Source organism: Peromyscus eremicus, chromosome 1, assembly GCF_949786415.1.
Source record: "Peromyscus eremicus chromosome 1, PerEre_H2_v1, whole genome shotgun sequence".
NCBI lineage: Eukaryota > Metazoa > Chordata > Mammalia > Rodentia > Cricetidae > Peromyscus > Peromyscus eremicus.
In genome coordinates, this window is record NC_081416.1 from 53,738,135 (window position 1) to 53,749,418 (window position 11,284).

Genomic DNA, 11,284 nt, shown 5'->3' on the forward strand with positions numbered 1-11,284 from the left:
GGGGTGGTTCCAGTGGCCCGGACTGACCAACTTAGCTACCTACAGACCCACATCCTGGGCCTTGGGATTGCCCACCCTAACATCTACCCTGGCTATGACCTGCTGGAGTTCATTAAGGGACTGGTCCTGCAGAATGCTAACCACAGGCTCTCCATGACTCTGGGCAACAGCAGAATATCTGGGAGGGGTTTTGGTGAGAGTTCAGTGATGGTGCGCCGGAGGTCAGAGGCCTTGAACCAGACCAATGACTCATTGAAATGAACATTTTGCGGGTGGGGCTGATTGGACAAAAGGGGTGTACTGCGTGACACAAGGCAGCTCCCGAGGGCACTAGGATGAGTGAAGAGGTGTTGGAAAGGTGGAGGAGCAAGGTGGATTGTTTGTTTGTTTTTAATTAATTTTGGGGGGGTTCTCTTGGGGGGCATGCTGCAGAGATGAGGGGCAGATATGGAGGGACTTGGAGGTGAATGAGATTGGGGTACATGATGTGAAATTCTCAAAGAACCAATAAAGAACTATGTTAAAAAAATATTGTTCCAGATGACTGTTATTTTTAAATAAATTTCTCTTAAGATTTTTTTTCAATTAAAAAAAAGACACCAAGAACTACACCTGGTCCTTTAGTGTGGAGGGGACCCCTCTCACACACTAGTCTGTTTCATTTCCTCAAATTTCCCAAATCCATCTCCTCCTCCTTGGCTCTGGATGCTGCTTAGAATGTGAACTGGTCCCTGGCATCCACATAGTACACTCCACCCCCAAACACACACACACACACACACACCAGCCACAACACTTAGGAAACACAGTTAAAGAGAGTGTGATGGCATGCATTTGTAATCCCAGCGACGAGGAGTCGGAGTTAGGATTACTGTAAATCAGAGGCCAGTCTTAGATACGTAGTGAGTTCCGGGCTAGCCTGGCCTTGAGTGAGACCTGGGGATGGAGGTGGAGGAGAAGGGGAAGAAGAAACAGAATTCAAACCCAATCCTCTCTACTTAAAACCCTCCCAGGGTTCATGAAAATATCATACACTGAGCTGGCAAGATGGCTCAGCAGGTACAGGTGCTTGTTACCACCTGATGACCTGAGTTTGATCCTCAGGACACACATGGTGGGTAGAAGGAAAGAACTGACTCTAACAAGTTCCCTCTCTCTCTCTCTCTCTCTCTCTCTCTCTCTCTCTCACACACACACACACACACACACACACACACACACACACACACACACCACAGTGTGCATGCCTACACACATATATACACACAAACAAATTTTAGAATGACCATATACATCTTCTGCCTCCACAACCACAAAGAGCCCCTATCAGTCCCCAGCCTTATTTATCATTAGAATACATTTTTAAAGGACTCAAATCTTCTAAGGAATGTTTGGGTGGCATCCTGGAGTTAAATTAAATTAGAAATAAGTAACAAGAATTGGAATGCCCATTGCATGATCGTTAAGACCAGAGTTCAGATCCCACATAACAAACCAGGCGTCTTATGCACACCTCAACCCCCACCCCCCACCCCCGCTCCAAGGGAGGTGGAGTCAGGAGGATGGCTGCACTTGCTGGTTTCCAGCCTGGCCAAGAAAACATGAGCCCCAGGTTCAGGGCAACAGCTTGCCTCCAAGGAGCAGGCAGAGGGTGACAGAGGACACCTGATAGCCCTTTCTGGTCTACACACACACACACACACACACACACAGGCATACACATCTGCACATACATACACCAGAAATAAATCTTTTTTTAAAAACCAGTAACAAAAAGATATCTAGTATATATAGGTATAGTGACGCATGCCCTTAATTCCAGCACCCAGAAGACTGGGATAGGTGGATCTCTGTGAGTTCAAGTCAAGCTGCATCTACATAGCAAATTCCAAGCCAGCCAGGGCTGTATAGTGAGACCCTGTAAGAAAGAATGAAAAAAGAGAGAAAGACTAGAACATTTTTTTAAAATGAATTTAACACAAAGGAAATGATGAAGAAAAACAAGAAGGAAAACCACCGAAACCTGAAGTCTGTTCTTTGGAATGATCAACAAAATTAAAAACCTCTAGTTATGCAAATGATGGGGAACATTGACAATGTAGCAATAAGAGATGAGGCAACAGTACAAACCTTACAGAAAGCACAGACAGTTATGAGCAACCTTTTACCAATAAATTTGATACTCAACTGAAACTAACAAGTTTCTTCCTTTTCTTTTTTTTGTCATTTTTCAAGATAGGGTCTCACTATGTAGCCCTGGCTGTCCTGGAACTTTCTCTGTAAACCAGACTGGCCTTGAACTCACAGAGATCTACCTGCCTCTGTTTTCTGAGCACTGGAATTAAAGGCATGCACCACTATTGCCTAGCAACTAACAAGTTCCTTAAAAAATAGAAATGTCCCTTGAGATGCTGAGGCAAGGAGGGGTATGACATGATCATGAGTATTGACTAGTGTGTGCAAGGCCCAGGACTCTATCTTCAGCACAGATAAGAAAAGAAAAGAAAGAAGGAAAAAAAAGATAGGGCTAGGGAGATGGCTCAGGGGTTGAGAGCACTGGCTGCTTTTCCAGAGGACTTCGGTTCAGTTTCTAGTGGCCATGTGGCAACACACAATCATCCCTACCTAACTCCAGTTCCAGGGGATCCAGTGCCCTCTTCTGACGTCCATAGGCACCAAGCACGGGCATGCTACATATACACACATGTAGGCAAAACTTATCAAAATAAATATTTTTAAAAGAAGGGGCTGGAGAGATGGCTCAGTGGTTAAAAGTACTGGCTGCTCTTGCAGAGGACCAATACTCACATGGTAGATCACAACTGTTTGCCACTCCAGAGGGGTCTGAAGTTCTTTTCTGGCTTCCACCGGCATCACATACTCACAGGATACACAGACATATGTGCTGCTGTGGAATAATCCTTTTGTACACTGTGAAGATTTGTCACTCAGATTGGTTTAATAAAAAGCTGAACAGCCAATAGCTAGGCAGGATTTTCAGGGCAGAGAGAATGCTGGGGAGAAGGGCAGAGTCAGGGGAGACACATGAGATGCAGAGTGAGCAAGACAGGAAGCATGTACACGAGTTAAGCAAGCCTCAGGGCAGCACACAGATGAATAGAAATGGGTTAATTTAAGTTATAAGAGCTAGCTAAAAACAAACCTAAGCTATTGACCAAGCATTTATAATTAATATTAAGTTTCTGTGTGGTTATTTGGGGAGTGGCTGAGAGAAAAGAAAAGTCTGCCTACAATATGCAGGCAAATAACTCAGGCATACAAAAAAGCAAATAAATAAATAAATAAATAATAAAAAGAGAATGACACATCTTTTCCTGGGGAGACACAACACACACATCTACTCACCCTAGTAAGGGGGTCTACAACAGAGCAAAGTACAGACACCACCAAAGTCCAACTTGGTGAAGCAATGAGTCTTATCAGGGTTACTTACAGAAATATAATGAGGAGTTACTTACAGGAGCAAAAATTACTCAAAGATAGCTGCATCATCAAGGCCCATGCTAGCATGGATGACAGCTCACAAAAGCTAGGAGCTCACTGAGCAGCCTGTAGGCACCTCAAAAGGCTGGAGAGTTGTCTAAACCTCTTCCAGGAAGCTCAGCTGGTTTCTGCTTCTTCCAGGCTTCTTCTGGTCTCAGTCTTTGCATCTTTTCTCCTCTGAGAGTCATCCTGCTAGCTGAGCTTCACTTCTCTGGGAGGGACTCTCAGCCTTAACTGTTTACTCTAGCAGGGAGGGGCTTAGTGAATCTGATCAGTTTCAGGGACTTCCTGGAGCTTTTTTTTTTAAGTTGTTTACCTTCCAGATTAAGGAGCTTCCAGCCAGGATGAGGGAATGTATCAATTTTAGACGAAACAGTGTGGTGATATATTATGTATAAAATAAACTTGCCTGAGGATCAGAGGACAGAGCCAGCCACAAGATTAAACATAGAGGCCACACAGTAGTGGCACACACCTTTAATCCTAGCACTTGGGAGGCAGAGATCCTTCTGGATCTCATGAATTCAAAGCCACCCTGGACTACATGAGATTGATTCAGTCTAGGAGAGAAACAGAGGTAGGCAGTGGTGGCACACACCTTTAATCCCAGTACTTGAGATCTCATGCCTTTGCTACCAGTATTTAGGAAGCACACACACCATTAATACCAGCACTAGGAAGGAAGTGAAATGGCTGAGTGAGAAAGGCATATAAGGCATGAGGAGACAGGAACTAGAGCCCTTCTTCCGACTGAAGACTCAGGAATTCAGTCAGAGGATTCATGGAAATAGGATCTCACCTTCCATTTGGCCTGAGGATTCGGTAATGGTGACAAGTTTCTCTAGTGGCTTGTTCCTTTGTCTCTCTGATCTTTCAGCATTTACCCCAATATCTGGCTCTGGCTTTTTCTTAAAGACAATTAGAATTTGTACAACAAAACAGTTACACAATGGAGACAGAGAAAGGTAAGAGGGAGGGAGGAAGAGAAAGAGGGAAATGCTAATTCTATTAGCCTTGAGTCTATTAAAGAAGTTTAATTTATGGTTAATCCCCTCTCAGGATCAGACAGCTTCACTGGTAAATTTTACCAAACACTTCAGCAAGGGACAACATCAGTTCTAAACAAACTATTCCAGAAAGCTGAATACAGGTAATTATTCCCCAGGTTAGTCTATGAGGCTGGTATCACACCATTAGCAAACCTAGCCAAGGACATTGGCAGAAAACTACGAATCAGTGTCCCTACTGAACACAGACACCAGCTCTCTTTTCTATGGTGCTGGAAACCAGCAGCCTCACAGATGCCAGATCCAGCAAGCACTTTACTCTGAGTGGCTTCCTCAACCTGTGACCAACACACAAGACAGAACAACTTAAACGTTAACAGCTGAGTCTATTAATAACAACACATTGTAAAAAGGGAGCCACAACCACATGAACCCTATTCCAGAAATACAAAGTCTGTTGAGCATTTGAAAATCAGATTAACAAATTAAATTATTAACCAACTTAAAACAAAAAGATTCACGCTCAGCCAAGTAGTAGTGTATACCCCTGACCCCAGTACTTGTGAGGCTAAGAAAGAGGATGATATATTTAAAGCCAGCCTGGGCTGCAAAGTTAAATCTTGTCTCAACACACATACACCCCAAAATTTCAAAATAGATAAACAAAATGTTCCCCTCAGTAGATGTGCAACGGGCATTAGCAAAAGTTCACAATGCATTCTCAATGAGCACATGAGTAAAGCAGGACTTAAAGAGGCTACCTCAAGTGATAAGACATCTGTGCCCAGATGGCTGTCCTGCTGTCCCAGCAGTAACTGGGTCCTGAAGGGTGAGAGGCAGACATTTCCTGCAAACTTGGAGCAGGAAATGGGGAGGTTCACTCCTGAAGCTTCCCTCAGTGTTGCCCCTCATCAGAGCAATAAGGCATTAGAAAACTTGTGTGATATTTTTTTTTCCTGTTTTTTCGAGACAGAATTTTTCTATGTAGCTTTGGAGCCTGTCCTGGATCTCACTCTGTAGACCAGGCTGGCCTCGAACTCACGGAGATCTGCCTGGCTCTGCCTCCCGAGTGCTGGGATTAAAGGTGTGAGCCACCACCACCGGCCCCCTTGTGTGATATTTTGATCACATTCTGAGGCTCCTGAGACTGCCAATAAAGTTTGTTTTGAATTAGAGGGTGGAGCTAGCTACTATTTGACCAAAATCAACCATAGAGGTTTTGGAGGACTGAGGACAGAGAGACACAGGAAGTAGTAAGGTGGGGCTTAAAGAGGTTCTTGGCCATTTTGGATCAAGAAACAGAAAGAAGGGGGGGTGGAGGTCACTGGTTGCTTCTGTGCCTCTTCTCTGATCATTCAGGTTCTTATCCTGATATCTGACTCCTGAGTTTTTATTGATAAAGAATAATTAGATAAATGCTTCATTTGGCATCCAACTAGGGGCACAAGATCACAAATAATCATTCACTGCTGGATTTGCAGCTGCCGGAGACACTATGGTGGTGGCTGGCTTTGCTTCCCTCCCCCTAGGCCCTCTGTCTGAGTCTGGGGTTTTCCCATTGCAGCCTCTCTATGGCAGCCTCCAGCCCTGGCCCCAAACTCCACAGGTGGCTGGGCCCTAAATGCTATTGGCGTTAGCCACCCACCACCAGCCGGCTCAAACCCTCACTTCCTGCCACATGTACATCTTCTGTACATTCCCCTGTGTCCGCTTTTCAGGCGGCTGGCTCCCTCTCCCTGTGGGTTTCTGGCTTCCCTGGACCTGGACCACCTCCTCAGGCCTCAGTCACATCAGATCAGCTGCCTTGACACCTGCTTGGATTTTACTGCTGCTGCCACCTCCACACACCCTCAGCCGCCAGGCATATGCAAGCAGCTGCAGCTGCACTCAGCCAGGCTGTGCACTGCCCCCATTCTCTGCCCAGCTGTGCTGCATAGGGACAGCCAGCCTCACACTTCATTGTCATCGTCAGCAGATCTGGTGAGACACCTGGGAATTCTTAAGTGAAGGAATTAGTTTAAAAATATTACCCACCCCCCATTAAGAATAGGGAACAGTATTATTGTGCAGGTACTTACTTAGGTCTCTATATGGCTCCACAATGGATGGTTTGAGTATGGAACAATTAAATGAAGGGATAATTGACTTAGTTGGGATTGACATAATATCAATTATAATCACTATCAGTTTGGTAATTCATGTTTTATTCTTTAAAAAGTATTTTGATATCAAGCCCAAATACAAAAAAAAATTGATTGATAAGATACAATCCTTAGAAACTAATGAAACTGAGAAAAATATTCACACACAGACAGAGCAGTTTAGAGCAGAAGTTACCACACCATTGCATTATGAAACTGAAGAGGAGTGGCCCAAGGTTATTAAAAACCCAACCTTAATTTATCCAGTTACCATTCAAGAACAACCACCAAATGATAGGTACACCCAAGGCTATTCAGAAGTTAACTGGGATCCTATAAAAATGTTAGATTTGAAGAGATTTAAGCAATAGTTGCATATGGTATGCATTCACCTTTTGTAGAGTAGATGTTAAATTCAGGGGCCACTCAGAATAGAATTATTCCACAAGACTGGAAATATTTAGTTACAGCAATATTGGAATGTGGTCCTCAGTTACAATGGAAAATATGGTGGAGAGAGAAAGCTAGGGTCATAGAACAATGAAGTAAGGCTAGAGGTATGGAAATCTCTAAAGAACAGTTTCCTGGTGAGGCCCAGTTTGTTGATTTGCAAAGACAGATTACATTTGATGATCACATCTTGGCTCTATGCTTTATAGCAGCTTTGAATTGAGATGAGGTTGCTTGGGATGGGCTTGAAGAATCAGGAAAGAGGACTGAGTCATTTATTAAAATTACACAAGGCCCAAAAGAAGCCTTCACTGATTTTTTATAAGGATTGACTTCAGCTGTAAATGGAATAGCAGATCCAGATCTAGACAAATATTAACTGAATCTTTCACATTTTAAAATGCTAATTCAGAATGTGAAAGGGTGATTAGGCCTTTAAAGGCAAGATCAGCACCCATAGGGAAATACACCTGATATTGGATCTCACACTTATGATGATACTTGGATAGGAGAAGTGATTTCTAAAAATTTTTAAGAAAAAAATCAAAAGGTTAGATGTTTTAACTGTGGTAAACCAGGTCATCTGAAAAAGGACTATAGTCAAGGCATTCCAAGGAACAATGTTTTTTCTAGAGATAATCCAAATAGAAGGCCTCAGCCTTCTGGAATATGCAGAAGGTATGGCAAAGGCCAGCATTGCACTAAAGAATGCAGATCAACATGGGAGAGGCACAGTAACCCTCTGCCACCAGGAAATGCCTTAGGGGGCCTCTTGCAGGCCCCTGTGTCAAATTTGGTTCAATCATCCCCTGTCAGCACTGGGGAAACTCCTCTACAGAGCAATTAAAAGACTTAATGCCTGTTGTGAAAAACCATACTGCTCTGGATGAAAGAACAGCTTCATTTAATAAAACAAAACTGTCAGAAGAGACTATAAAACAAGTATTTTGGCAAACTTCTATAAATGAACAAAGACCAAAGCTAAAAATGAGAGGTAAATGGCACTGGTTGGTGGCACTGGTTACGGGTGGAAAAGTCATGGGCCACGGCCATGACTACCAGAGTTACAAAGAGCTTTATTAGGAGGGGAAAAGGGGGAGGAGAGAGGGGCTCCAGGCCTGGGGGAGGGAGCAGAGCAGAGCAGGGTACAGAGAGGGAGGGTGGGGTGCGTGTCCGGCTTTTTAAGGCACAGGTTGCATGACCACTTTGCTCGTACATAGTCTCCAGTGTCCCCTGATACTGTAAGATGCAAAACCCCAAGCTGTGCCTGTGCCAGAGTGAGGGCAGGATCCTAACAAAGTACAAATAAATGGCGTTGAAATTGAGGGTTTTGTAGACACGGGGCAGATGTAACAATAATTGCACCAAAATCTTGGCATCCAAATTGGCCTCTTCAGGGGGTAAATGTACAGATTCTAGGGATTAGAACTTCATCTCAGGTAAAACAAAGTACAAGGTGGGTCGAGTGTATAGGACCAGAAGGACAGAGAGGAAATTTAAAGCCATATGTGGCAGACATAGCAATGAATTTATGGGGACATAATTTGTTACAGCAATGGAATACCCAGATTAACATTACTCCAATCTCAGAAATAAAACATAAACTAATGTATGCTTCTGAGAAAAATATTAAAAGGTGTTATCAAGAATGGTCTCTAGACATTCAGGTTGTACATAAACAGGGCATAACAGCTGCTGATCTTTCAAAGGTACCAGCAGCCCTACCTTTAAAATGATTGACTGACAAACCTGTTTGAGTGGAACAAAGGTCTTTGACATCAGAAAAAAATTACAGGCCTTAGAACAGCTAGTACAGGAACAGCTAAATGCTCAACATATTGAAGAATTGACCAGTCCTTGGAATTCTCCTATATTTGTCATTAAAACAAAATCTGGAAAATGGAGAATGGTAACAGATCTAAGGGCTATTAATAAGGTGATTCAACCAATGGGCTCTTTACAGTCTGGAATTCCCTTGTCTTCTCTATTACCTAAAGGATGGTCTATTATAGTGATTTGCTGTGGGATGGTCTGTATGTCAAGTGTGTTGCTGATTGGTCAATGAATAAATCACTGATTGGTCAGTGGCCAGGCAGGAAGTATAGGTGGGACAAGGAGGAAAATAAAGCTGGGAAGTGGAAGGCTGAGAGAGAGACACTGCCAGCCGCCACGATGACAAACAGCATGTGAGGATGCCGGTAAGCCACGAGCCATGTGGCAAGGTATAGATTTATAGAAATGGATTAATTTAAGCTGTAAGAACAGTTAGCAAGAAGCCTGCCATGGCCATACAGTTTGTAACCAATATAAGTCTCTGTGTTTACTTGGTTGGGTCTGAGTGCTGTGGGACTGGCAGGTGAGAGAGATTTGTCCTGACTGTGGGCCAGGCAGAAAAACTCTAGCTACAGTGATTGATTTAAAAGACTGATTTTTTTTTACTGTACATCTACAAGAACAGAATAGAGAAAAATTTGCCTTCACAGTGCCTTCTTATAATAATTCCCAGCCTGTCAAAGGGTATCAGTGGAAAGTTCTTCCACAAGGACTGTTAAACAGCCCCACCTTGTGCCAATATTTTGTATAAACAGCCATTGGAAATGATTCATAATCAGTTTTCTCAATCTATAATTTACCTTTATATGGATGATATCTTACTAGCTGATTCAGATGCAGACACCTTATAGAAAATGTTTGAAGTAAAGAAAATTTTGCCTTGTTGGGGACTACAAATTGCTCCTGAAAAAATACAAAGAGGAGATTCTATTAATTACCTAGGATATAAAATAAGTTAACAAAAAATTCAACCACAGAAAGTACAAATCAGGAGAGATCAATTACAAACTCTTAATGATTTTCAAAAATTGCTGAGAGATATTAACTGGCTATGGCCCACAATTTGATTGACAACTCAAGAACTAAGTAATTTATTTCAAACTTTATAAGGTGATAAGGATTTAAATAGTTCAAGAAAATTATAAGGTGAGGCTGAGAGAGAATTGGCTCTGGATAGAAAAGAAATTACAGGATGCACATGTAGATCATTTGGATCCAGAGCTTGATTGTATTCTGGTTATTTTACCTTCTACACATTCTTCTACAGGAATTCTAAAGCAGAGAGAAGATAATATCTTAGAATAGATATTTTTACAACACAAACAGAGTAAAAAAAAAGTTAAAGACCTATGTAGAAAAAGTTTCTGAACTGATTCTGAAAGGAAAACTAAGATTTTTGTCAATTAGCAGGAATAGACCCAGCAGAAATTGTGATACCTTTTTTGTGTGTGTTTTTGTTTTTGTTTTTGTTCTTTCAAGACAGGGTTTCTCTGTAGTTTTGGTGCCTGCCCTGGATCTTGCTCTGTAGCCCAGGCTGGCCTCAAACTCACAGAGATCCATCTGGCTCTGCCTCCCAAGTGGTGGGATTAAAGGCATGCACCACCATCCCCCAGCTGTAATACCTTTTACTAATGCTAAAATTTCCTCATTATGGGCATAAAATGAACATTGGCAAAGAGCTTCTAGTAATTTTGGGGGAGAGATTAGCAACAAATATCCCAAAAGCAAGAGACTTCAGTTTATAAAGAGAACTAACTGGATCTGTCCTCACATTGTACAGGTAACACCAATTTCTGGAGCCCCTACATTCTATACTGATGCAAAAAAATCAGAAAAGACAGGTTATAAATCAGGAAATTTAAACAAAATGGCTCAAAGCCCTTATGATTCTGTTTAAAAGTCAGAATTATATGCTATTCTCATGGTATTATTCAATTTTCCCAAACCTCTTAATATAGTTACTGACTCTCAATATGCAGAAAGAGTTGTTTTACATATTGAAACCACTGAACTTATTCTAGATGACACAGAATTAACTTTGCTCTGTATTCAATTACAAGAAATAATCAGAAGTAGAAATCATCCTTTGTATATAACACCTATCAGATCCCATACAGGTCTACCAGGCCCTCTAGCACAAGGTAATGATGAAATTGATCAGCTACTGATAGGAAATGTGCTAGAAACCTCAAAATTTCATAAGAAACAGCATGTTAATAGCAAGGGTTTGAAGAAAGATTTTTCTATCATTTGGCAACAAGTCAAAGAAATTAAAAGGGAATGTTCTACTTGTTCTTTGTAAAACCAAACTCCACTACCTGCAGGAAGTGGTCCAAATGGTACTCAAAG